At 42.8% G+C, this 25,618-nt stretch overlaps 1 protein-coding gene across 3 annotated transcripts in view; it reads left to right on the forward strand.

Moving 5' to 3' along the window:
• Positions 1–25,618, forward strand: part of ADAM12 (ADAM metallopeptidase domain 12) — a 353,203-nt gene that overhangs the window by 261,056 nt on the left and 66,529 nt on the right. The gene's annotated exons all lie outside the window — the stretch shown is intronic.

Here is a 25,618-nt window from a genome sequence, read left to right on the forward strand (position 1 = left end):
CTGATTATAAAATGAGCACAAATGCATTTGCCTGTATGCTTCCAGAAATGGTTCCCAAAGGACTAAGAAGATCTTATTGTTCATCAATAGCATTGGTGTTTGTGAATTCAAAAAAAGAAACAAATGGACCAGAGGAAAGCCTCAATTGGGAACAGTGACCAGGGATTGGTAGCCCCAGTTCTGGCACCAAACATTTTTGGTAATTCAGGCAGATGGGTTAAGCCCTCTGGCCCACATGTAAAACAAGTGAGGCAGCCTTGTCTATCGATCCGTCCATCTGTCCACCCATCCACCCATCCACTTACTTGTTTCACATTTTCCACTAATAATTTTAAAACTTGTGCTTGTTATTGAGGGCAACGCACAGATGAGAAAGACCATACACTTTGTTCTAAAAATTATACAATGATGAAAGCACAATAGCAAGGCATATCTACACGATCTGTGTAAAACCCTTCAAATTGGGAAGTCTTCATCATCAACGTTTCATCAGATTAATCCCCATGACTAGCTCCCCGAGGTGGAGAGACAGTGGACATTTCAGTGATGAAGGATACGAGCCGAATTACCCTGGAGATATTTGAAAACCATAGGTAGAAACTGTATTGTTAGGAGCTCAGCAAACCATTTAAAAGGATTTTTATTTTTTTCTTGCCAGGAGTTTGCTAATAGCTTTTACTTGATTTATACCTTATTAGTGATTATTCTGAGTTTTCTCTTTTGCTGAGCTTGTGCTTTTGCATAAATCTTTTCTGTTCGGTTCTCATTTATGATCCCACATTCTTATCCAGAGAGTGGTGTTTTTAATTTTCTCAGATGGAGAGAAACTTCCTAAGCAAGTGGGCGAATTAATCACAAAAGCCCTACTGCGGGGGAGGTCAAGCCACCAAGTCAACCATCGCTCATCCATCACCCATTGTGGAATTTCCCAGGCTGCTTTTCATCTCTGGTATTATCTCAAATGGTGGTTCTTACCTCATAGTGTCCCTGTGAGAGTGGGAGAGGGGATCCAAAGGGGTCATGTGTCTTTGTAAACTGCAAATCACCCCGCAGATGTAAGGGGGTATTATTATTATTTAGCCCATGGGGATGCCTGAAGTATTGCAAAGTTAAAGGCCTTTTTCAGAATTCCTACTCATAGTTACTGGAAAGCACTTCTAGTGCCTTGAACTCGGCAATACGCCCCCGGTTTCTGCGCAAATGGCTCATTATAAACTGGCACATGTCCCAACACCAATCTTCCTTCTGGCCTCTTCCATCCCTCTACTGATTCAGGCACGAGTGGCAAATGTTAAAAAGGTTAGTTAATTTAAGTCATTGCATTATTTCTTAGCCCCAAAGGTGATTCACAAAGAGATGAATTCGTTTCTACTCTAATGATATTGAAGTCCTTGTAGAATAAAAAAGAGCCAGATGTGGTAAGTGGTTTGAAGGGGGAAAGCGTATCCCTATTTACATCTTGTTTATTCTTTACCAAAATATTCCAGAACCCTAACTCCAAAAATAATGACCAACTGCCATCACTGGCAAATTGGACCCAAAGGCCTGAAAATCCTAGGTTGGAGCTAAGTCCTTTTTAAACTTGGATCTCACTTGTGTATTGCAGGAGTAGTTGGAGGGGTTTCCTTACAGGTTGTATCATTAATTACTGCGAGTCTTAAGTGTGTGTAAGAGTGTGTGTTTTATGTCTTTGGATAATTAGCACTTAAGACCTGCCTTGGAAATTACTCTTTGGCAAAAGCTGTATCTGGGGATCCATGTGGGAGTTTAAACTCACTTCATTCTCTCCATTAATGAGCTTCTTGGGGCACTTGGTCTTAAAGTGTTGAAGACTGAGTATTCCACATTTATAGGAGTAAGAAAACTGTGAATGATTTGAACAGTTGTAGCTAAGAATAGTTTGCATGATAGTCAATTCCTAGAGTAAAAAAATATATATATTCAAAAATTACTCTCACAGATTCCTCTATCTTCTGCAGTTTTCTGTTAAAATGCAAGTTGGAATGATAGGGCCGAATCATCAAGGGGAACGCAGCTGAACCCCCAGCACATGTCACCATAGCTCCAGTAGAGTGTTTGCACTTGCATGGACTTTGGAGACGCCACAGTCAACAAGACGGACGTGTTTCTTGCCCTCCTGGAACTTGTATACTGATAGGGAAGTCAGACTCGAAAAACAAAAATCCAGTTTGGCAGGAGGTCTGTGAAGCAAACCAAGAAGATGAAACGGGGGAATATGGGATGGGGACCAAATTTCAGAGGAGGTTGGAGAGGACCACTCTGCAGGGGTGACTTTCAAGACAAGACCAAAAGGAAGGGTGGGCTGGAGGGTCTGCAAAAAGCACCAGAGGAAGTGTGCTCAGGCGGAGGGGGCGGTGTGTGCAAGGCCTGAAGGGGGGAGGGATGTTGACGGGAGGACAGTGGCTTCCAGGGCTGGGTGCGAAACCCCATAGGCCACAGGGCAGGTGGGGGTGGATTTTACCTCCAGGCAAACGGACTTTGACTTCAGGACAGTGGGAAATCTTTGAAGGATTTTAGCAGGATAATAATGCGACCTGATTTATCTTTTAAGGTTTCTTCATTTTAAGATCAAGTAGCATCAGATGTATTGTAGCTTGCCAAATTAAGGAGCTTAGTATCTAGAAAGAAAGAAAAGAAAGAGAGAAAGAGGGAGGAAGGGAGGGGGAGAGGGAGAGAAGGAGAGAGGGAGAAAGAGTAAGAAAATAAAAAGAATAGGGAAAAAAGGGCTTCCTGTAAGTAAAAAGTAATTGCATGTAAATTCTCGTTTTATTTGCATGAAATAAGTAGGCATTTGGAAGCCCCTTGCTCCGTTCAGAGGAAGTGCCACGTGCCGAGCTGCACCTCCACACGCTCACTCCTCAGCCTTGCATACTTGCGGTGATGCAAAAGGTTCTCTCCTATTTAAGACTGCGCTTTCCTTTTCCCACAGTAAGCTTCTTCTAAGGGCTCTACTTCAAAAAGCCACAAAGAGCACCTTCACGTTTGCTTTGTGGGTATCCAAAAGGAATTACTGCCCGTTTTCGTGCTGATGCTAGGATTAAGAGTCGGGCTGCTTTGGTTTTGTTCAGTCCAGGGTGGCAAATGGTTCCAAAGAAAAGAACGTGTTCTCTGCTTTTGGGATGGGTGGAGAGCGGCCTGCTGGGCACTGAGGGAGGGCCACCCCTGGCTCTCCAGGCTGTAGATAATTTGCATGAAGCTGAGGATGAACTTTGAGGAACAACATCTACAACTAGATCAAATAAGCATGTTTTAGGAGAAAGCATTGCTGTTCTACTTCCCCAGAAGTTGGTGTAATTGGCCCATTCAGTTCCACTTAATCGAATTCAGGAAACATGCGCCGCACGCCCCCTTTCGACACAGCTGTCTGGGTGGGGAGCACGTCTGGGAAAGCCACCAGGTTTGCAGGGGCCTCCACCCATGTCCAACATCCCCTGATGAAAACTGAGAGGACGTCGCCCGGCTCTACCTCCAGACGAACCCACTGCAGGGGAGGGGTTAACGGAATGGGGTACGCGGCCTGTCCCCACAGAGCCACTCATCTGCTCAGCCAGTATTTCCCGTGCACCTGCTGTGTGCCAGGTCCGAGCGAGCAGGGAGGGGGCAGAGAAACAAAGGCAGGAGCCTTGACTTCGAGGCTCTCGTAGTGTAGTGGGGAAGACAGGTAAGTAAGCACTGGGCCCAGACTGGGAAGCCGAGGACCCCGAAGCGGGGCATTTGGGGTGCCACGGGCTCACCTGGTTATGCAGGCCTGGGCCCCACAGCATCTCACTGATAAGTATTTCAGGGTGTGTCTTTAAAAGATAAGAATCCATTTAAAAATATAACTGTAATACCATTTCAATTCTTTTTAAAAAGGCCAATAACTCATTGCGAGCCAGGAGCAGAGGCCGGCAGTGGTGGGTGGCAGGCGGGAAAGACATCCTGGAAGGAAGCCAGGTGGCACTGCTCCCGGAGGAATTGCACAGGATGGAGCAGAACTCTCCTTGAGAATTCCTCACCTGTATTATGGCTAAATGGGATTTCTTTTCTCTACCTGGAAAAGTTTCAAGGGAGTCAAATGAACTGCAGTTTTCCGTGAAAAATTCCCCAGAGCTTTGGATATGGTAGCAATGGACAGAAACACAATGTGGGTGGAAAGTTCTTTGTAGAATTTGCTTTCTTAAAAAAACAGCACAGGAGGCGGGGCAAGATGGCAGACTGGTGAGCTGTATGTTTTAGTTACTCCTCCAGGAAAGTAGGTAAAAAGCCAGGAACTGCGTGGACTGGACACCACAGAGCAATCTGTCTTTGGGCATACTTCATACAACACTCATGAAAACGTGGAACTGCTGAGATCAGCGAAATCTGTAAGTTTTTGCGGCCAGGGGACCCGCGCCCCTCCCTGCCAGGCTCAGTCCCGGGGGAGGAGGGGCTGTCAGCTCCAGGAAGGAGAAGGGAGAACTGCAGTGGCTGCTCTTACCGGAAACTCATTCTGCTGATTCAAACTCCAACCATAGATAGACTGAGGCCAGACACCAGAGACTCTGAGAGCAGCCAGCCCAGCAGAGAGGAGACAGGCATAGAAAAAAAACAACACGAAAAACTCCAAAATAAAAGCAGAGGATTTTTGGAGTTCTGGTGAACACAGAAAGGGGAAGGGCGGAGATCAGGCCTTGAGGCGCATATGCAAATCCCGAAGCAAGGCTGATCTCTCTGCCCTGGGCACTTTTCCTTAATGGCCCTGGTTGCTTTGTCTATTAGCATTTCAATAACCCATTAGACCTCTGAGGAGGGCCGTTTTTTTTTTTTTTTTTTTTTTAAATCCTTTTTGCTTTTTCTAAAACAATTACTCTAAGAAGCTCAATACAGAAAGCTTCAAAGAATTGAAATTTGGGCACGTCAAGTCAAGAGCAGAACTAAGAGAGCTCTGAGACAAAAGGCAATAATCCAGTGGCTGAGAAAATTCACTAAACAACACAACTTCCCAAGAAAAGGGGGGTGTCCGCTCACAGCCACCATCCTGGTGGACAGGAAACACTCCTGCCCATCGCCAGCCCCATAGCCCAGAGCTGCCCCAGACAACCCAGTGTGACGGAAGTGCTTCAAATAACAGGCACACACCACAAAACTGGGCGTGGACATTAGCCTTCCCTGCAACCTCAGCTGAATGTCCCAGAGCTGGGAAGGGGGAGCAGTGTGAATTAACAGAGCCCCATTCAGCCATCATTTGAGCAGACTGGGAGCCTCCCAACACAGCCCAGCAGCCCAGAACTGCCCTGGGGGGACGGCACTCACCTGCGACATAGCACAGTCATCCCTCAACAGAGGACCCGGGGTGCACAGCCTGGAAGAGGGGCCCACTTCAAGTCTCAGGAGCCATACGCCAATACCAAAGACTTGTGGGTCAGTGGCAGAGACAAACTGTGGCAGGACTGAACTGAAGGATTAGACTATTGCAGTAGCTTTAAAACTCTAGGATCATCAGGGAGATTTGATTGTTAGGGCCACCCCCCCCTCCCCGACTGCCCAGAAACACGCCCCACATACAGGGCAGGCAACACCAACTACACACGCAAGCTTGGGACACCAATTGGGCCCCACAAGACTCACTCCCCCACTCACCAAAAAGGCTAAGCAGGGGAGATCTGGCTTGTGGAGAACAGGTGGCTCGTGGACGCCACCTGCTGGTTAGTTAGAGAAAGTGTACTCCACGAAGCTGTAGATCTGATAAATTAGAGATAAGGACTTCAACTGGTCTACAAACCCTAAAAGAACCCTATCAAGGTCAGCAAATGCCACGAGGCCAAAAACAACAGAAAATTATAAAGCATATGAAAAAACCAGACGATATGGATAACCCAAGCCCAAGCACCCAAATCAAAAGACCAGAAGAGACACACCTAGAGCAGCTACTCAAAGAACTAAAGATGAACAATGAGACCCTAGTACGGGATATGAAGGAAATCAAGAAGACCCTAGAAGAGCATAAAGAAGACATTGCAAGACTAAATAAAAAAATGGATGATCTTATGGAAATTAAAGAAACTGTTGACCAAATTAAAAAGATTCTGGACACTCATAGTACAAGACTAGAGGAAGTTGAACAACGAATCAGTGACCTGGAAGATGACAGAATGGAAAATGAAAACATAAAAGAAAGAATGGGGAAAAAAATTGAAAAACTCGAAATGGACCTCAGGGATATGATAGATAATATGAAACGTCCGAATATAAGACTCATTGGTGTCCCAGAAGGGGAAGAAAAGGGTAAAGGTCTAGGAAGAGTATTCAAAGAAATTGTTGGGGAAAACTTCCCAAATCTTCTAAACAACATAAATACACAAATCATAAATGCTCAGCGAACTCCAAATAGAATAAATCCAAAAAAACCCACTCCGAGACATATACTGATCACACTGTCAAACATAGAAGAGAAGGAGCAAGTTCTGAAAGCAGCAAGAGAAAAGCAATTCACCACATACAAAGGAAACAGCATAAGACTAAGTAGTGACTACTCAGCAGCCACCATGGAGGCGAGAAGGCAGTGGCACGATATATTTAAAATTCTGAGTGAGAGGAATTTCCAGCCAAGAATACTTTATCCAGCAAAGCTCTCCTTCAAATTTGAGGGAGAGCTTAAATTTTTCACAGACAAAGAAATGCTGAGAGAATTTGCTAACAAGAGACCTGCCCTACTGGAGATACTAAAGGGAGCCCTACAGACAGACAAACAAAGACAGGACAGAGAGACTTGGAGAAAGGTTCAGTACTAAAGAGATTCGGTATGGGTACAATAAAGGATATTAATAGAGAGAGGGAAAAATATGGCAAACATAATCCAAAGGATAAGATGGCCGATTCAAGAAATGCCTTCATGGTTTTAACGTTGAATGTAAATGGATTAAACTCCCCAATTAAAAGATATAGATTCGCAGAATGGATCAAAAAAAATGAACCATCAATATGTTGCATACAAGAGACTCATCTTAGACACAGGGACACAAAGAAACTGAAAGTGAAAGGATGGAAAAAAATATTTCATGCAAGCTACAGCCAAAAGAAAGCAGGTGTAGCAATATTAATCTCAGATAAAATAGACTTCAAATGCAGGGATGTTTTCAGAGACAAAGAAGGCCACTACATACTAATAAAAGGGGCAATTCAGCAAGAAGAAATAACAATCGTAAATGTCTATGCACCCAATCAAGGTGCCACAAAATACATGAGAGAAACACTGGCAAAACTAAAGGAAGCAATTGATGTTTCCACAATAATTGTGGGAGACTTCAACACATCACTCTCTCCTATAGATAGATCAACCAGACAGAAGACCAATAAGGAAATTGAAAACCTAAACAATCTGATAAATGAATTAGATTTAACAGACATATACAGGACATTACATCCCAAATCAACAGGATACACATACTTTTCTAGTGCTCACGGAACTTTCTCCAGAATAGATCATATGCTGGGACATAAAACAAGCCTCAATAAATTTAAAAAGATTGAAATTATTCAAAGCACATTCTCTGACCACAATGGAATACAATTAGAAGTCAATAACCATCAGAGACTTAGAAAATTCACAAATACCTGGAGGTTAAACAACACACTCCTAAACAATCAGTGGGTTAAAGAAGAAATAGCAAGAGAAATTGCTAAATATATAGAAACGAATGAAAATGAGAACACAACATACCAAAACCTATGGGATGCAGCAAAAGCAGTGCTAAGGGGGAAATTTATAGCACTAAACGCATATATTAAAAAGGAAGAAAGAGCCAAAATCAAAGAACTAATGGATCAACTGAAGAAGCTAGAAAATGAACAGCAAACCAATCCTAAACCAAGTACAAGAAAAGAAATAACAAGGATTAAAGCAGAAATAAATGACATAGAGAACAAAAAAACAATAGAAAGGATAAATATCACCAAAAGTTGGTTCTTTGAGAAGATCAACAAGATTGACAAGCCCCTAGCTAGACTGACAAAATCAAAAAGAGAGAAGACCCATATAAACAAAATAATGAATGAAAAAGGTGACATAACTGCAGATCCTGAAGAAATTAAAAAAATTATAAGAGGATATTATGAACAACTGTATGGCAACAAACTGGATAATGTAGAAGAAATGGACAATTTCCTGGAAACATATGAACAACCTAGACTGACCAGAGAAGAAATAGAAGACCTCAACCAACCCATCACAAGCAAAGAGATCCAATCAGTCATCAAAAATCTTCCCACAAATAAATGCCCAGGGCCAGATGGCTTCACAGGGGAATTCTACCAAACTTTCCAGAAAGAACTGACACCAATCTTACTCAAACTCTTTCAAAACATTGAAAAAAATGGAACACTACCTAATTCATTTTATGAAGCTAACATCAATCTAATACCAAAACCAGGCAAAGATGCTACAAAAAAGGAAAACTACCGGCCAATCTCCCTAATGAATATAGATGCAAAAATCCTCAACAAAATACTTGCAAATCGAATCCAAAGACACATTAAAAAAATCATACACCATGACCAAGTGGGGTTCATTCCAGGCATGCAAGGATGGTTCAACATAAGAAAAACAATCAATGTATTACAACACATTAAAAACTCGAAAGGGAAAAATCAATTGATCATCTCAATAGATGCTGAAAAAGCATTTGACAAAATACAACATCCCTTTTTGATAAAAACACTTCAAAAGGTAGGAATTGAAGGAAACTTCCTCAACATGATAAAGAGCATATATGAAAAACCCACAGCCAGCATAGTACTCAATGGTGAGAGACTGAAAGCCTTCCCTCTAAGATCAGGAACAAGACAAGGATGCCCGCTGTCACCACTGTTATTCAACATTGTGCTGGAAGTGCTAGCCAGGGCAATCCGGCAAGACAAAGAAATAAAAGGCATCCAAATTGGAAAAGAAGAAGTAAAACTGTCATTGTTTGCAGATGATATGATCTTATATCTAGAAAACCCTGAGAAATCAACGATACACCTACTAGAGCTAATAAACAAATTTAGCAAAGTAGCGGGATACAAGATTAATGCACATAAGTCAGTAATGTTTCTATATGCTAGAAATGAACAAACTGAAGAGACACTCAAGAAAAAGATACCATTTTCAATAGCAACTAAAAAAATCAAGTACCTAGGAATCAACTTAACCAAAGATGTAAAAGACCTATACAAAGAAAACTACATAACTCTACTAAAAGAAATAGAAGGGGACCTTAAAAGATGGAAAAATATTCCATGTTCATGGATAGGAAGGCTAAATGTCATTAAGATGTCAATTCTACCCAAACTCATCTACAGATTCAATGCAATCCCAATCAAAATTCCAACAACCTACTTTGCAGACTTGGAAAAGCTAGTTATCAAATTTATTTGGAAAGGGAAGATGCCTCGAATTGCTAAAGACACTTTAAAAAAGAAAAACGAAGTGGGAGGACTTACACTCCCTGACTTTGAAGCTTATTATAAAGCCACAGTTGCCAAAACAGCATGGTACTGGCACAAAGATAGACATATAGATCAATGGAATCGAATTGAGAATTCAGAGATAGACCCTCAGATCTTTGGCCGACTGATCTTTGATAAGGCCCCCAAAGTCACCGAACTGAGCCATAATGGTCTTTTCAACAAATGGGGCTGGGAGAGTTGGATATCCATATCCAAAAGAATGAAAGAGGACCCCTACCTCACCCCCTACACAAAAATTAACTCAAAATGGACCAAAGATCTCAATATAAAAGAAAGTACCATTAAACTCCTAGAAGATAATGTAGGAAAACATCTTCAAGACCTTGTATTAGGAGGCCACTTCCTAGACTTTACACCCAAAGCACAAGCAACAAAAGAGAAAATAGATAAATGGGAACTCCTCAAGCTTAGAAGTTTCTGCACCTCAAAGGAATTTCTCAAAAAGGTAAAGAGGCAGCCAACTCAATGGGAAAAAATTTTTGGAAACCATGTATCTGACAAAAGACTGATATCTTGCATATACAAAGAAATCCTACAACTCAATGACAATAGTACAGACAGCCCAATTATAAAATGGGCAAAAGATATGAAAAGACAGTTCTCTGAAGAGGAAATACAAATGGCCAAGAAACACATGAAAAAATGTTCAGCTTCACTAGCTATTAGAGAGATGCAAATTAAGACCACAATGAGATACCATCTAACACCGGTTAGAATGGCTGCCATTAAACAAACAGGAAACTACAAATGCTGGAGGGGATGTGGAGAAATTGGAACTCTTATTCATTGTTGGTGGGACTGTATAATGGTTCAGCCACTCTGGAAGTCAGTCTGGCAGTTCCTTAGAAAACTAGAGATAGAGCTACCATTCGATCCAGCGATTGCACTTCTCGGGATATACCCGGAAGATCGGAAAGCAGTGACACGAACAGATATCTGCACGCCAATGTTCATAGCAGCATTATTCACAATTGCCAAGAGATGGAAACAACCCAAATGTCCATCAACAGATGAGTGGACAAATAAAATGTGGTATATACACACGATGGAATACTACGCGGCAGTAAGAAGGAACGATCTGGTGAAACATATGACAACATGGATGAACCTTGAAGACATAATGCTGAGCGAAATAAGCCAGGCACAAAAAGAGAAATATTATATGCTACCACTAATGTGAACTTTGAAAAATGTAAAACAAATGGTTTATAATGTAGAATGTAGGGGATCTAGCAGTAGAGAGCAATTAAGGAAGGGGGAACAATAATCCAAGAAGAACAGATAAGCTATTTAACGTTCTGGGGATGCCCAGAAATGACTATGGTCTGTTAATTTCTGATGGATGTAGTAGGAACAAGTTCACTGAAATGTTGCTATAGTATGTAACTTTCTTGGGGTAAAGTAGGAACATGTTGGAAGTTAAGCAGTTATCTTAGGTTAGTTGTCTTTTTCTTACTCCCTTGCTATGGTCTCTTTGAAATGTTCTTTTATTGTATGTTTGTTTTCTTTTTAACTTTTTTTTTCATACAGTTGATTTGAAAAAAGAAGGGAAAGTTAAAAAAAAAAAAAAAGAAAAAAGACAAACAAGGAAAAAAAAAAAAAAAAACAAAAAAAAAAAAAAGATGTAGTGCCCCCTTGAGGAGCCTGTGGAGAATGCAGGGGTATTCGCCTACCCCACCTCCATGGTTGCTAACATGACCACAGACATAGGGGACTGGTGGTTTGATGGGTTGAGCCCTCTACCATAAGTTTCACCCTTGGGAAGACGGTTGCTGCAAAGGAGAGGCTAGGCCTCCCTGTATTTGTGCCTAAGAGTCTCCTCCTGAATGCCTCTTTGTTGCTCAGATGTGGCCCTCTCTCTCTGGCTAAGCCAACTTGAAAGGTGAAATCACTGCCCTCCCCCCTACGTGGGATCAGACACCCAGGGAAGTGAATCTCCCTGGCAACGTGGAATATGACTCCCGGGGAGGAATGTAGACCCGGCATCGTGGGATGGAGAACATCTTCTTGACCAAAAGGGGGATGTGAAAGGAAATGAAATAAGCTTCAGTGGCAGAGAGATTCCAAAACGAGCCGAGAGATCACTCTGGTGGGCACTCTTACGCACACTTTAGACAACCTTTTTTAGGTTCTAAAGAATTGGGGTAGCTGGTGGTGGATACCTGAAACTATTAAACTACAACCCAGAACCCATGAATCTCGAAGACAGTTGTATAAAAATGTAGCTTATGAGGGGTGACAGTGGGATTGGGAATGCCATAAGGACCAAACTCCACTTTGTCTAGTTTATGGATCGATGTGTAGAAAAGTAGGGGAAGCAAACAAACAGACAAAGGTACCTAGTGTTCTTTTTTACTTCAATTGCTCTTTTTCACTCTAATTATTATTCTTGTTATTTTTGTGTGTGTGCTAATGAAGGTGTCAGGGATTGATTTAGGTGATGAATGTACAACTATGTAATGGTACTGTAAACAATCGAAAGTACAATTTGTTTTGTATGACTGCGTGGTATGTGAATATATCTCAATAAAATGATGATTAAAAAAAAAAAAAAAAAAAAAATGGAAATAGAGGGCTTACTCTATCTTGCCTGCTAAAGGAATAAACTTTTTCTTAAACTGGTGTTTTCATAAGCCAAACAAAATTAAACAATCCACAAGGAAAAATACAATAAAGTTTTTCAAATGTTTCAACAACTAAATACCCCCACACCAAAAAAAGAAAGCTCAATATGAAATTTCCCATTAAAAGAAGATAGGTGGCACATACATACTATGAAATATTATTCAGCTGTAAAAAGAGATGTTGTTCTGATACACACTACAGTGTGGATGAACCTTGAAGACATCATGTTGAGTGAAGTAAACCAGAAACTAAAGGACAAATACTGTATTATCTCACTTATATGAAATAACTAGAACATGCAAATTCATAGAGACAGAAAGTAGAATACAGCTTACCAGAGGGGGGAATTAATGCATAATGTTGTAAGTTTTCTGCTTGAAGAAAGGGGGAAGTTTTAGTAATGGAAAGTGGTGAGGGTAGCGCAACATTGTGAATGTGATTAATTCCATGGAATGGTATGCCTGGGAGGGTTGAGATGGAAAAATTTATGTTGTATACATGTTCCACAATTAAAAAAAAAAAAAAAAGTTTGTAAATCTATACCTTTCTAATAATGTTTTTTAAGTAAAACAACAAAGTAAAACAAAAAAACAAAGAGCAACTAAAGAGACAATTAAATGAAATGAAATCCATAATTCTATACCAGAACTAAGCATGGAGGAGAAAAGGCCCAAAAAGACATTACTGTATTGGGACATATGAAAAAACTGCAATATTGACTATAAGCTTTATGTTGATGTTAAACTGCTTGAACTTGTTATCAGTACTTAAAGCGATTATATGAGTGAGTATCTTTGTTCTCAGGAAATGTACACAGAAGTATTATTCACAGGGCATGATAAATACAACTTACTCTCAAATGTTTGGAAAATAGATAGAAAAATAGGTAGATAGCCAGACAGGTTAGATTAGACAGATAAATAGAAAGAATGATAACGTGGCAAATGTTAAAGTTTGGTAGATCTGGATGTATATGGGTAGGGGGTATATTGGAGTTCTCCATACGGTTTTGTATTATTTTTGCAACTGTTCTGTAAGTTTGAGATTATTTGAAAATAATCAGATTAAAAAAAAACAAAAGAAAGAAGATAGGACAATGATCAGAAATCATGATGCTTCATCCAAATTGGTGTTTCCTGTCAATTTAGAATTGTGAGATTGACAAATTTTCACTGAATTGGCCAGGGCCTGATAAAGGTGGGCAAATTTTTGCAATATCTCTAGTTTCCACCCCTCAGCACCTCTGCTCTTATCTTATTATGCTTCCACTTCATTCCCCAGCTTTTCAGATTGGATGGTTGCTTTATACATGTGATGAAACCGTTTTACCATAAAGCAAAGCCTCTCAGTTACAGTCATAGCAGATAATCAACAGTTTAGTCATGCAAATGTTCATCCCCAAGGAACTCACAAGTTCACCTAATTGATGTTGCAGACAAAAACTATTCTCCTTTGGATGAGGTTAACCCATACAATTTACAAAAACTGTCTTAATCTTTCAAACTATTTAACTAACAAAATGGATGAATGATGGATTTTTAAAATAAGCTTCGATGTATATCTGGTGAAGAAAAACAATTTTTTCAAAGGCTATTATGCATCCCGTTTCTGTTCTTTTCCAGTACCCACTTATTAAACATGAGAAAAAGATTTTAAATAGGGTTACAGATCAACTTTCTTAACATTTCAAAGACTGCTTCATTAGGGTGATGAAACCACTTTAATTCTTTGCTTAAATATATTTTTCAACATATGAAAAGATGCTCAGTCTTTAGCCATTAAGGAAATGCAAATCAAATCTACAAGGAGATACCATCTCACACCCCCTATAGTGATTACTATTAAAAATAAAATAAAATAAAATAACAAGGGCTGGAGAGGATGTGGAGACATGGAAACACTCATTCATTGTTGGTAGGAATGTAAAATGGTGCAGCTGCTGTGGAAGACAGTTTGGAAGTTCCTCAGAAAGCTAGAGTGGAATTAGATAGCAATCCTACTTATAGGTATATACCTGAAAGAATTGAAAGCAGGAATTCAGACATTTTCACAATTGCCAAAAGGTAGAGGCAACTCAAGTGTCCATTAACAGATGAATGGATAAACAAAATGTAGTATATAGACTAATGGAATATTATTCAACCATTAAAAGGAATGAAGTTCTGATGCATGATACAACACCAATGAACCTTCAAAGCAGCATGTCGAGTGAAATAAGCTGACAAAAAAGACAAATACTGTATGATCTCGCTTTTATGAAATAAGCAGTGCGTGCATATTCATAAAATCAGAAACTAGAATATATGTTATCAGGGGCCCAGGGAAGGAAGGGAATGGGGAGTTAATGTTTAATTGGCAAGGAGTTTTGTTTGGGGTAATGGAAGAGTTTGGGCAATGGATGTAAGCAATGGAGGGACAACTTTGTGCATGCAATTAACACCACTGAATTGTATATTCAAAAAGGGGGTGAAGCAAAATTTAGGTTGTATATAAGTTACCACACACACATACACACACACACACACATTTGTAGAAATGTGCAACACAAAGAGTAAACCCTAATGTAAACAGGGGACTAAAAGTCACTAGCACAATTATAATAATATTGTTTCATGAATTGTAACAAAGGTAACATAGTAATGCAAAATGTTAATACGGAAAACTGTGTGTGCAGGGATGGGGAGGTATTTGGGAACTCTGTATTTTCTGCATGATGTTTCTGTATACCTATAACAGCACTAATAAAAAAAATACATTGTTCAGCAAAAAAAAAAAAAAAAAAAAAAAAAAAAAAAAAAAAAAAAAAAACAGCACAGAACATAGGTTGTTCAAACTCTCTTTGAGATCACGAAATGCACTTGTCATAATGAGTTTTTACCAAGAGGGGATTGGAGAAAATTATTTCCCCATATCAGCTCACTTCCTTCTTCAAGGTGCTAGGGGTGAAAAATGGAAATCTTTATTCAAGGAGGAAAAAAAAAAAAGGAGGGGCAGCGACAAAATGAGGAACTCTAGGAAGGTTAAAACACTGCTGGTTAGAGTCAAGTTAATTATCAGGCTGGAGTAATTTAGTCCCAACATTATCATAAGGGGAAAATGAACTGGCAGGCGGGACTCTTGAAATCAGCTCGAGAAGGGCACATCGATATAAAGCATGTTCCTTCTGCCTCCCTGTGTAATTAGATACCACTCACTGGAAAATAAAGGAATCTGTCTACAATTAATGCAGAGTTAGAATCCTTAAAGACACAGCCTGAAGGTACAGTCGTCTCCTCCCTTAACCTGGACAGAAACACAACAGGGAGGTCTCACTAAGGAGGCCTTATCTGCAAAGCCCTTGCCCCTTGGAGAATGACTTGGGGAAAGTGGACACAGGCACCTTGACTTTGATCCTGGAGAACTGCATTGGTGATGCCCTATTTTATCCATAAATTTAGTGATGTGCAGCTTACTATACCCATTTTAAAGATCAAGGGACTGGAGCTTAGAAAGTTAAGTGAACTGCCTAATTTTTCAAAACTGCCCAAGTGCAAACACGAGGACATAACGGTAGAGTCGCCAGAGTCCAAGCCCCTCCCCTGCCTTGCCACTTTTGTGTTTTTACTTATTTCAAATAAAAATCTGCAGCAGCTTTAAAGCTCAGGAAGAGGAGTAAAGCTTCTGTCTTGTGGCACTGGTGAGAGAAAAGCATGCTCAGCTTCTGACTGCAAACTTTGAGGGGACTCAGTCCCTCAAATTCACACAGATAGTCCAGCGAGTCTTAGAACCAACTTTGTTGGGCAGCTGTGCAGTCCACCCTCCTGCTGTGTTTGCTGCGTGGATGTGGCCATGGCCTTGTTTTGGCTTTGCATGGGGACGAAGCTTCTCAGTACTGAGCGGTGTTCCTGTGGGACCTCTGGGATACGGGAAGGCAGCCCCATTTTTAAACCGGTTAGATCTGAAAGCCTCCTTCAACTTATGTACAACAGCAGAGAATTATTTCCTGTCATTGGCTCATTAATCCAGCATTTTATTTGTGGTAGAACATGTGTGAAAACATTACAGCTGAAATTCTGCCAACCCATCCATCCCCACACACACGCGCGCGCACGTGCACACAGACATCCATTGCATCCTCCTCTCGCTAGGACAGAGGCCATGGTGTGAAGCCAAGGGTAAATTCTGGGCTTCTCTGCAACCAGCCATATGCAGAAGGGCCCACTTTAAGCTCCCCAAGGACAGGAATTGTGTCTGTTTTGTTCATTGCAGAATCCCCAGCACCTAGCACAGTGCATGGTACATCGTAGGAGCTCAAAACTTCTTGGCTGGAATGGAGGGAAGGAGTGGGGGAGGGAGGGAAGGAAGAAAGGAAGGAAGACAGATGATGGGTTGGTAGGTGGGTGAATGGGTGGATGGAGATTACAGCACAATCAGATGTGTGCAGAGTGAGGCCGTCTCTTCTTTTGTGAAATGGCTAAACTTCCATGGAGGAGATACTAAAGCCATTGTCCTTTATGTCAACTCTAGTGCTTGCAGCATTGCTGTTAGCATTTTTTGTATTTGCACATTCATATCCCACATCAATCTACAATGGATTTGCAATAGCTCAGAAGAAAAGACACAATATAATAAATAGAGAAATGAAAATCAAATCAAAAACAACATGAAAACCAAGGACTGAGAAACCCAGGTAAACAGGAGGCTGAACCCATTGCTTTCTGTGCATACTCCATGGAGACGGAGTGACAGGAGCAATTTTCCATCAAAAACTTCCGGATTTGCTTAAAATTGTGTTTCCTGTTACAGACTTGCAGAGGCAGCAGAGCCACTAGCACAGTCTCTGCAGATCTGCCCACTGGGCTGGGAGGAAAAGGCCACGCTATCTCGTGGGTACACACTGTCCCTGGTTCGCCTCCGGATCTGTTTATATCTGTGAGGAGCAGGCAGGCCCCATGCGCGGTCAGTGGCCTCTGCTTCAGTGACACTGAGAGCTTGTCCAAGGCACTGCCTCTGATGGGACCGTGTCCCCCTGACCTTGAGCTCTTTGCCCTTCAGGACTGGCTCAGAAGAAATGGCCAGCACATCGCGGAAGTGAGAAGTCCACATTCTGGTGATGTCCAGAAGCCGCTTGTGCTGCTCTCAACTGGCCAGAGCTCAGCCAGTGCCTTTCTATATTGAAAATCCTGGGAAATTACATTTGCAATTCAACTGGTTTTCAGGGAGGGGGAGCAGAAGTCAGAGTTCACATGTTAAGAACATGAATTGCAAAGCGCTGCAGATGGCTGGATCCCGGGCTGCAGGTGTTTGCTATTAACTATTGAACTGTCCTCCTAGAGAGACTTTGATCATGCGCTCCTGGCTGCTGCCCCACGGAGTCAGCACCCAGCCGTCACTTTCACCTCCCAGAGTCGACAGGATGATGTTTTTCCGTCAGGTTCACCCTGGGTTCCCGTTTGGTTCTTTGAGCTGAACCTCTAAGTGCCGTGTCCATGTGCTCCCTCGAGTGGCAGAATCTGTTCCCGACGCAGGCCGCATCCCTCTCCCGTCAGTCCGTCATGTGCTTTGCCTGTTTGTCCCGAGCAGGCTCATGGCCTCCCGCAGGTGTGTGCTGGATGAATCCCGAGTCGCGTGAAGGTGTGCTTCAGAGCAGAGAGCAGGGCCCATGGGCTCACCTTTGCTTGCCACCTACTCCGGGGAGCCCCGAGGCACCTGGGCAGCTGCCCCGTGAGGTGGACATGCCTGGCTCAGCCCTCAGCCCTAAGTCAGGACCGAAGTGGCCCTGGGGACCCGGCCCCTGCCCTGGGGGTACCTCCTGGAAACCCCTCCTGGAGGCCCCCCGTTAGCCAAGGGCACTGTGGGTGAGAGGAAGGCACACAGGCCTACAGGTCAGAGGTCTGTGGGTTTAGTCCCAGCTCTGGAACTGCAGGACCTTGGCCAGGCACCAAAGTCCTCTGAGTCTCCGAGTCCTCGACTGACTCGCAGAGTTGTTGACGAGGGAGGACACACCCCAGGTTCCTGGCCCCCGACCCGAGCCCAGTAAATAAATGGTGACTGATGTTATATTTATGCCTGTTGTTCCTTACGTGTGAGGCAGGAGGAAGTTTAAGAGCCCATGGCAGGGGAGCGGCCTTCTGCAGGCCTGTCACGCCAACAAAGACAAGCTCAGGCATCGTGGGCTGCAAACACCACCACCTGCTCTAGAATATCCTGGCCCAACAGGACATCTTATGTAGTCATGTAAATTCTGCACGTGGCAGTCAATGGTTTTTTTTAACTGGGCCCAATCGTAAAAAGACCTAGATTTTTCTTCTGAAGGTGGCCCTAGTTTTTTTTTTTTTTTTTTCCCTGATTTTTAATTTTGCCTGGCAAAGTCCATCCCAACTATGGTCTTTCCACCCTCTGGGTGTAGGAAGTCCTGGATCACACCCAGGAAGAGAAGATGGTATTAATCTGGGGGTTGTGCAACTAAGGGGACAAAGGAGTAAGCACAGCTGGCTCTGATCTTGAATTGCTGTGTTGGTTTTGTAAAGATCTTCAGGTAGTTGTTGAGTGTTACCCTAGAGAGCAGGGCCCAAACCCCCAGCCTGAGCTCCATGCCTGGCCTCGGCTGTGGAGTGATGGAAGTAAGGATGTGTGGGAGATGATTGTGTCACCTGGGTGAGCTGTGGGAGACAGATTTGGAAAAACCTTCCAGGAACCTTAACCCTAGCTTCATGGCAGGTGACAGTCTTCTGCGTGGTGTTTTTATTTGTTTGATTGATTGTTTCTGCTCCTAAATCCATGTTCTTGTCGAGCCAGAGAAAACCTGGACCTTCCAGGATGGAGGATGTCTTTTTACTTCTTGCATGTCATACACATGTAGTGGTGGTTGTCCCCGTTTTGCAGATGTGCAGACAGGCTTAGATGGATGCCAAGGCTGGGGCTTCGATGTTGACTCTTCAGCACCTTCTCTGTGCCACCCGCCCAGGCCAAGGAGACCCTCCCAGGCCCACTGAAGTGGTCACTTCCTCTGTCAGAAGAAAATAAAGCTCCATTTTAGTCTGCAAAAAGAAAGCCGTGGGCAACAGAATGTCAGCAGCATATTTCCCAAAGCCAGGTAGCCCCTGATCTCCAATCATCTATCAGCTACGGACAATGTGGTTTGTTTTTGTTTTGCATGTGTGTGTTTTCCAATTGATTTAAACAGAGCAATCTGGATGGCTTCCCATCCCCGTTTCCTGCGAGACGTTGGCTTTTCCTGTCACTGGTTCTGTCAGCTCAGAGCCACTCTCAGCAGCTGCCCAGGCCATTTTCTTGCTCCTTCTCCTGGTCCTTACACATCTCTCCTGCCCTGGGCACCCAGCCCGGTGTCAGCTGCGGAGCCCGAGGTGGAGCACAGGTGTATTCGTGAGGGCGCTGGGGTGAAGGACGCAGCGGGAGGGACACCTGCAGCCTGACTCCGGCTCCTTTCCCGCTGCTGTGTTTCCAACAAGAAAAGCAGTGTCTCAGGCTAATTCCCAGAGAGCTTTTGCAAGGCAGGTGACTCCCAACTTATACTGTCGAGGTTGATAAACTGGCTTGGTGTAATGCACCCCAAGAACAGAGCAGCCAAATGCATGATAGGCTCCTACAAGAAAAGAATTTTCTGACTGCAGATTTGTCACAGTGAGGGTAACCCCTAATGTTTTACTTGGCAGCTTTGTGACGGCTAAGACATGAAGCGGTGACTGCATTTATGGTGGGAAGCCGTAGCAGCATTCTTCTCTTGAATAGTAGAGGTGATTTTTGTTGTTTGTTTTTTTGTGTGGTTTTTTTTCCTCCCAAAATCACCCAGCTGTCAGTTTCATCCTCTTTTTATTTCTAACCTTGCATTCAGAAGGGTGAAATTTTCTCTGAATGTCCCTGGTAGTTAGAGGAGAAACACAAATGTATCTAACAAAAGAGGCCAGATCTGAGCAGGGGATCTGGCCATTCTACTCGGCCTCTGAGATAAATTCTCTGCCTGAGAGCTGCAAACAGCGCTTGCTCCTGGGTCCCAGGTAGAATCATTTGAAAGCGTTCTTATGCCAAGAGAAAGTACCATGCAAAAGCGCTTCTTTCCTGAATAATTCTCCAATCTTACTGCCTTGGCCCAGTCTATCATTGCTATATATCAATTTAATTAGCTGCTGTCTGGACATATTTGGACTGATCTATTAGAAGTGTTAAAGGAATACATTGTGGTGAGCTTGCCCAGAGCTATAGAAGAAACAATGGCTTGTCTTTTTAAACTACTGACCCCGAGCCTACAAGGAGAGCCATCAAAATCTTTCCTGGCACCCCAGTTAGCATTCAGGAGGATGACTGTCACTCAATGCACTTATCATCCTTAAAGGTATTTGGAAATTCACTCATGATTTAAATTTGGCTTTAAGAGACACATACTCAAAGAAGTTAGCCCATGCTTAAAATCAGATAAGACTTTCATATGTGTGTATGGAGCTTTTCTTAGAACATGGAACAGTGGTGTAAAACAGAACTATATCTGAGTAAAGTGCATGCAAGCTGACCTGTGGTGAGCCTGGCTTGCATTTTTTATTTTTTGGTATATTATCTTCATAACAATATTTGCATTTTACATCTTCACAACTATTTGCCAATTGTTCCCAAAATTCAATGGTCAAAATCACCTGGACCATCAATGGATGAATAAATAAACAAAATGTGGAATATCCATAAAATGGAATATTATCCAGCCATAAAAAGAGTGAAGTCCTGATACACACGACAATATGGATGATCCTTGAGAACGTGCTGAGTGAAAGAAGTCAAACACAAAAAGCCACGTATTGTATGAGTCCATTTATATGAAATGTCCGAAACAAGTAAGTCTGTAGAGACAGAAAGTAGTTTAGTGGTCCAGGGGCTGGGGAGAGGGGAGGATGAGGTGACTGCCTTTTACGTATGGGGTTTTCCTTTGGAGTAAGGAAAATGTTCTGCCCATAGATCATGGTGATGGTTGCACAACATCACAAATGTGCAAAAAGCCACTGAACTGTACACTTTAAAATGGTTAGAAATGGTGACATTTATGTTATATGAATTTTACTTCACTTTAAAAAAATCACCCAGAGGGTTTGCTTAAACATTGGCTGGAAGGCCCCAACCCACAGTTTTCCTGACTCAGTGGGTCTAGAGTGGAGACTGAGAATGTGTATTTCTAGCAAGTCATCAGATGACACGGACGCTGCTAGTCCTGGGACCACATTGAAAACGACTGATAGAGGCATAGGTTGGGTAATGGAAGGATTTGTCATCTGTATCTAACTAGGCACATCAGAGAGAATTGAGCACCCTCCGCATTTCAGCCGTCCACTGTAGATAATCCAGTGCTGAGCTAACAACAGTAACCGAGAAAACGGTTTTTCATTACTGAACTCAGAATCAAAAGATGGTGAAATCTAGTCTCTGCCATTCCCCAACCATGAACTCTTCAACAATCCCTTCACCTCATTTGCAAAATGGGGACAATAAAACCTGGAGGTGTTGACTTTCATAGTGGGCCTTGGAGAATAAATGCAGAGGCAGTGGGGAGGCAAGGGGGCACTGTGTGTCCAACAGAAAAGGAGCTTGGTAGAAGCCAAGAAAGTGGGCAGTAGGCAAGGCTTGGGCCACATTTTAATCATCTTCGGGTCCTCCTGGGAGCTTTGAATATAACAGACATTTGAAAACGCTTTCTTGAGTGACTGGGTGATTGAATGAGGTCACAGTGAATACACATTAATTTAATACTGCCGTCATCAAAAATTTAGAGGCAGAGTTGTCGCCCAAGAAGCAGAATGATGAGCTCAGCCTGGCTGAGGGTTTTTCTTGGCATTATCTCATGTGGGATCAAATTAGAGAAATAGCAGTCTTAATACCCGTAGCATTGGTAGATTCTGTCCATGGATTTCCAAGTTCTGGGCAGCGTATGCCATGCCTGTCTCATGGTCCATTGGCACATCTTTCATGCAAACCAAGTAACTGTTCTTTGACCCCTTGAGCCACTTAACTAGGCACTATTTGATCAGTGGCTATTTGAGATGTGAAATGTATTCAAATATGTGTAGATTCGAATTTTGTTGTAATTAGAGGAATCTAATATTTGGTACCACAAGGTTCCCTTTTCTCTTGAGATGGGATAAGAAATCATTTTAGATCATTAAATTCAGTTTTGGGGGGAGTGGCATTGGGTTAGATATAATTTTGAGATACTTTATTAGTCTACAAGCAACTAAAAAAAAAAACCAGAGCATAAGAAGGGGGAAGCTGAGAAGACCTCTTGCTTATCAATCAGAAATAGTTTAATAAAAAGGGGAAAATAAGAGCTTGACATTCTTGAGCAAAATTCCTTTAATCGTTACCAGTGCCTGGTTTGTGCAGGGCAAAGTGCCCCATTTTATGGCCTCCATGGTGTTGATTTCACAAACAGCGTGATCTCATCCCTGACAAAGAACAGGAGCCGGTGGCTTAGGAGCCTTCCCTTGATCAGGGGCCACCGCTCTGAGTGTGTGTTACTGAAGCAAGAGCGTCCAGCCATTGACCAAACTCTTCCAGGCCAGCCACACCCCTCCGTGCACCTGTGGGTGACCGTGCCCTCTGTCTGGAATGTCCTTCCCTAGACATTCCCACAGCTTAGTCCTTCATGTCCTTCAGGTGAGGAACTCAAATGCCACCTTTCCAGCGAGGCCTTCCCTGGCCCCCTTCCCTAAAATTTCAGTACCTCCCAAACATATTCTCTTCCTCTTGCCTGTTATGTTTTCTCTTTAGCGCTCATCACTAACATACTATATTTTACCTTCTTCTCTTGTTTTTTATCCAAATGCCCTACTGGATTGCAAGCTCTATGAGGGCAGGGATTTTTGCATGTTTTGTTCGCTCCCATATCACCAATGCCTAGGACAATGCTTGGCACACAGTAGGTATTTAATAAATATTTGTAGCCAACTGAATGATGAGAGATGGGTTACCCTGCTTTTCTTCCTAAGCCTGACTTCCTCTAAATGCCCAAAGAGGGTTCAGGAATATTCTATTGGAGTGAAACAATCGCCTGTCCTCCTTGATGAGAAGTCATGAAAGAGATGGAATCAGTAAAGACGTTTTACAGGCAGAAAACTCTCCTTTATATCATCACCGTTTGTCATCAAAAGAGAGTTCTTGGATGACGGCAAAGGCTTTTTCCATCTCCACGTAGGGGAATAGCAGGAGCAATGATTGGCCTAGTCCAGGGAGAAGACAGGGATGTCTGGGAAAAGTCCAGCCGACCTTCCCGAGGGGCCCCCTGGGGTCAGTCTGAGCAGCTCAGAAGGACCCCAGTTGGAGGGAATGGGAACCCTCTCATCCTTGTGGGATCTGTGAGCCACGAGCCAGAGTCACGGAAGAGTTGAAGTAGAGTTGGTAAACGCAGGCCATGTGGTGTGTAGGGCCCAGTTCTGTGCTCGGTGAACAATGGCGGTGAATTCATTAATTACCCACTTGGCATCGGAGGAGAACTTTGGTGCTTTATTGTTAAAACTGAGGCACTCTGGAGAAGTCAATGCCTGGATGTAGTGCCGTAGAACGTAGTTGAAAACCTGTGAGTTGAGTGAATGTTATCTACCCAGGATTCTAAATGAGAAGGAATTTTAACAGCATTTGAGGTTTGTCCTTAAATTCATTAGGAAAAAGTAAGGGAAATAGAAATGCATTATTGCACAGATAACTTCACTTCTGACTAACAGCATCTAGCACAGACACACAAAAAATAGTTTCTTTTCTCCTCTCCCAAACGCTCTGAAGTTTAAACCCTTAATTAAACTGAACTCATTCATTGTTATTTATTTCTATGCTTTTTCTTTAATTTCAGCCCCCTTCCTCAAAAAAAAAAAAACACAAAACACCAAAATGCATTTGTTGTTTTTAAAGACCACAAGGTGGGGTGGACTTGTCTGAGTTCAGTGAGTGGAGCTGGCCCCAGCCCTGCGACCCCTGGCCTCAGAGCTTGGTGGGCATTCTGGCCCTTAGGGTGAACACCCAGTGCTCTTTCTTTCCGTGGACTTGTCTTGGTGACTGCTTTTCATGCTATAAACCCTTCTTGAGGCTGACAGTTAATCCGATGGTGTCTTTCCTAATTAACTCTTAACATTTTCTAGAAATCGGCTCCTTTCCAGAACAAACGAATGATAATTCGTCACAACACTGCATCGTATTATCATCAAGTGGGAATGATGCTTAGTCACTTGGATCAGGCATTGAGGGACATACGTGTACTAGGAAAACTTTCAAATATAGGAAAAGGTCCATTTCCACACCCTGACGAAGCTCATTTCATTTCAAAGAAAAGAACCACTCACAATCCCCTGCGTAAGGTGCCATCCTCTTCTCAAGACAACGCCCTTCTAAATTCACAAAATTACAAATTTTCTTGTAGATCATTGTTTATAGATAGTAAACATCATTTTGATCCTAGGGATAATCAATCTGTCTGCTAAGGAAAGTTTGCAAGATTCCAAAAGGAACGTTGCTATGGGACTACAGATAAGTCCTGGTTTGTTGCGTTAGCATCCAACAGAGCAGGACTTTCATTTGTTAATTTATTTGTAGATTAGAATTATACTCTGGAGTGCATAACCTGAGATTGATAGAAAACACTTGAAGGGATGGTGTGGTGCTATCAGTTTGGCAGTGGAAATCGTCGTGATTTCAAAACATTGCCAAAATTCAATCATCACCTGGTGACTAGAGTTTGCCGTCTTCACGGAAACTGAGCAGCTTGCATAGGTTTGGCCAGTTGATTGGGATCCAGTTATATTGTCATCCTGAAAATGTCTCCACGGGGAGAGGGGGCCTGGCTTGCTGGACAGCAGACCCTGCTTCCTCACAAAGTAAAAGCTTCTGGGTTTCTGGCACATTCAGCCCTGGTAATCCCTGCTGCCTCAAGACATGGGAAAATGCATTTGTAAAAGAGAGCGAGACACGTGTGTAAGTTGAGTAACATGAACTTGTGGGAAACAAGCCCCGCTTTTTCAGTGGTTCCATATAATAGAAGTTTGTTCCCCTTTCTAAGGATGCTCTGGAACACGAGGCTGCAGGGGGCTTCCCTCCTCACGAGTCAGGGTCACCTTCCAGGTCTGGCTCCTTCGTCTGCTGGGATCTCGGAATACCCTGATTTCAGCTGGCAGAAAGGGAGAGAAAGGACACAAAGAAGGGACACTAGCTTCTTAAAGACCTTCGACCATCACTCCCATTCATGCTGCACTGCCAAGAAGCCGTCTCACAGCCCACTGGGTGGCGGGTCAGGGCAGCCCCTCCAGACCCTGAAAAGGGAGCGCCAGCTCGGCTGGGCAGCACCTGCCTTTCGGGACCAGCCAGCTCTGTGCTCTCCTGGCTGTCCTTGGGGAAGGTGGTGACTTGGCCTCCATAAACCCGAATGCCAGTATCCGCTGGCCATGACCTACAGCAGGGGAAACGTGGAATTGCTGAGCACAGGCATTTGTACCTTGTTCTCCTGTGCCCTTTCCAATAAGGACAGTGGGCTGTGTTTATATCA

This window comes from Choloepus didactylus, chromosome 15 (genome assembly GCF_015220235.1).
Source record: "Choloepus didactylus isolate mChoDid1 chromosome 15, mChoDid1.pri, whole genome shotgun sequence".
In the NCBI taxonomy this organism is placed as follows: Eukaryota; Metazoa; Chordata; class Mammalia; order Pilosa; family Megalonychidae; genus Choloepus; species Choloepus didactylus.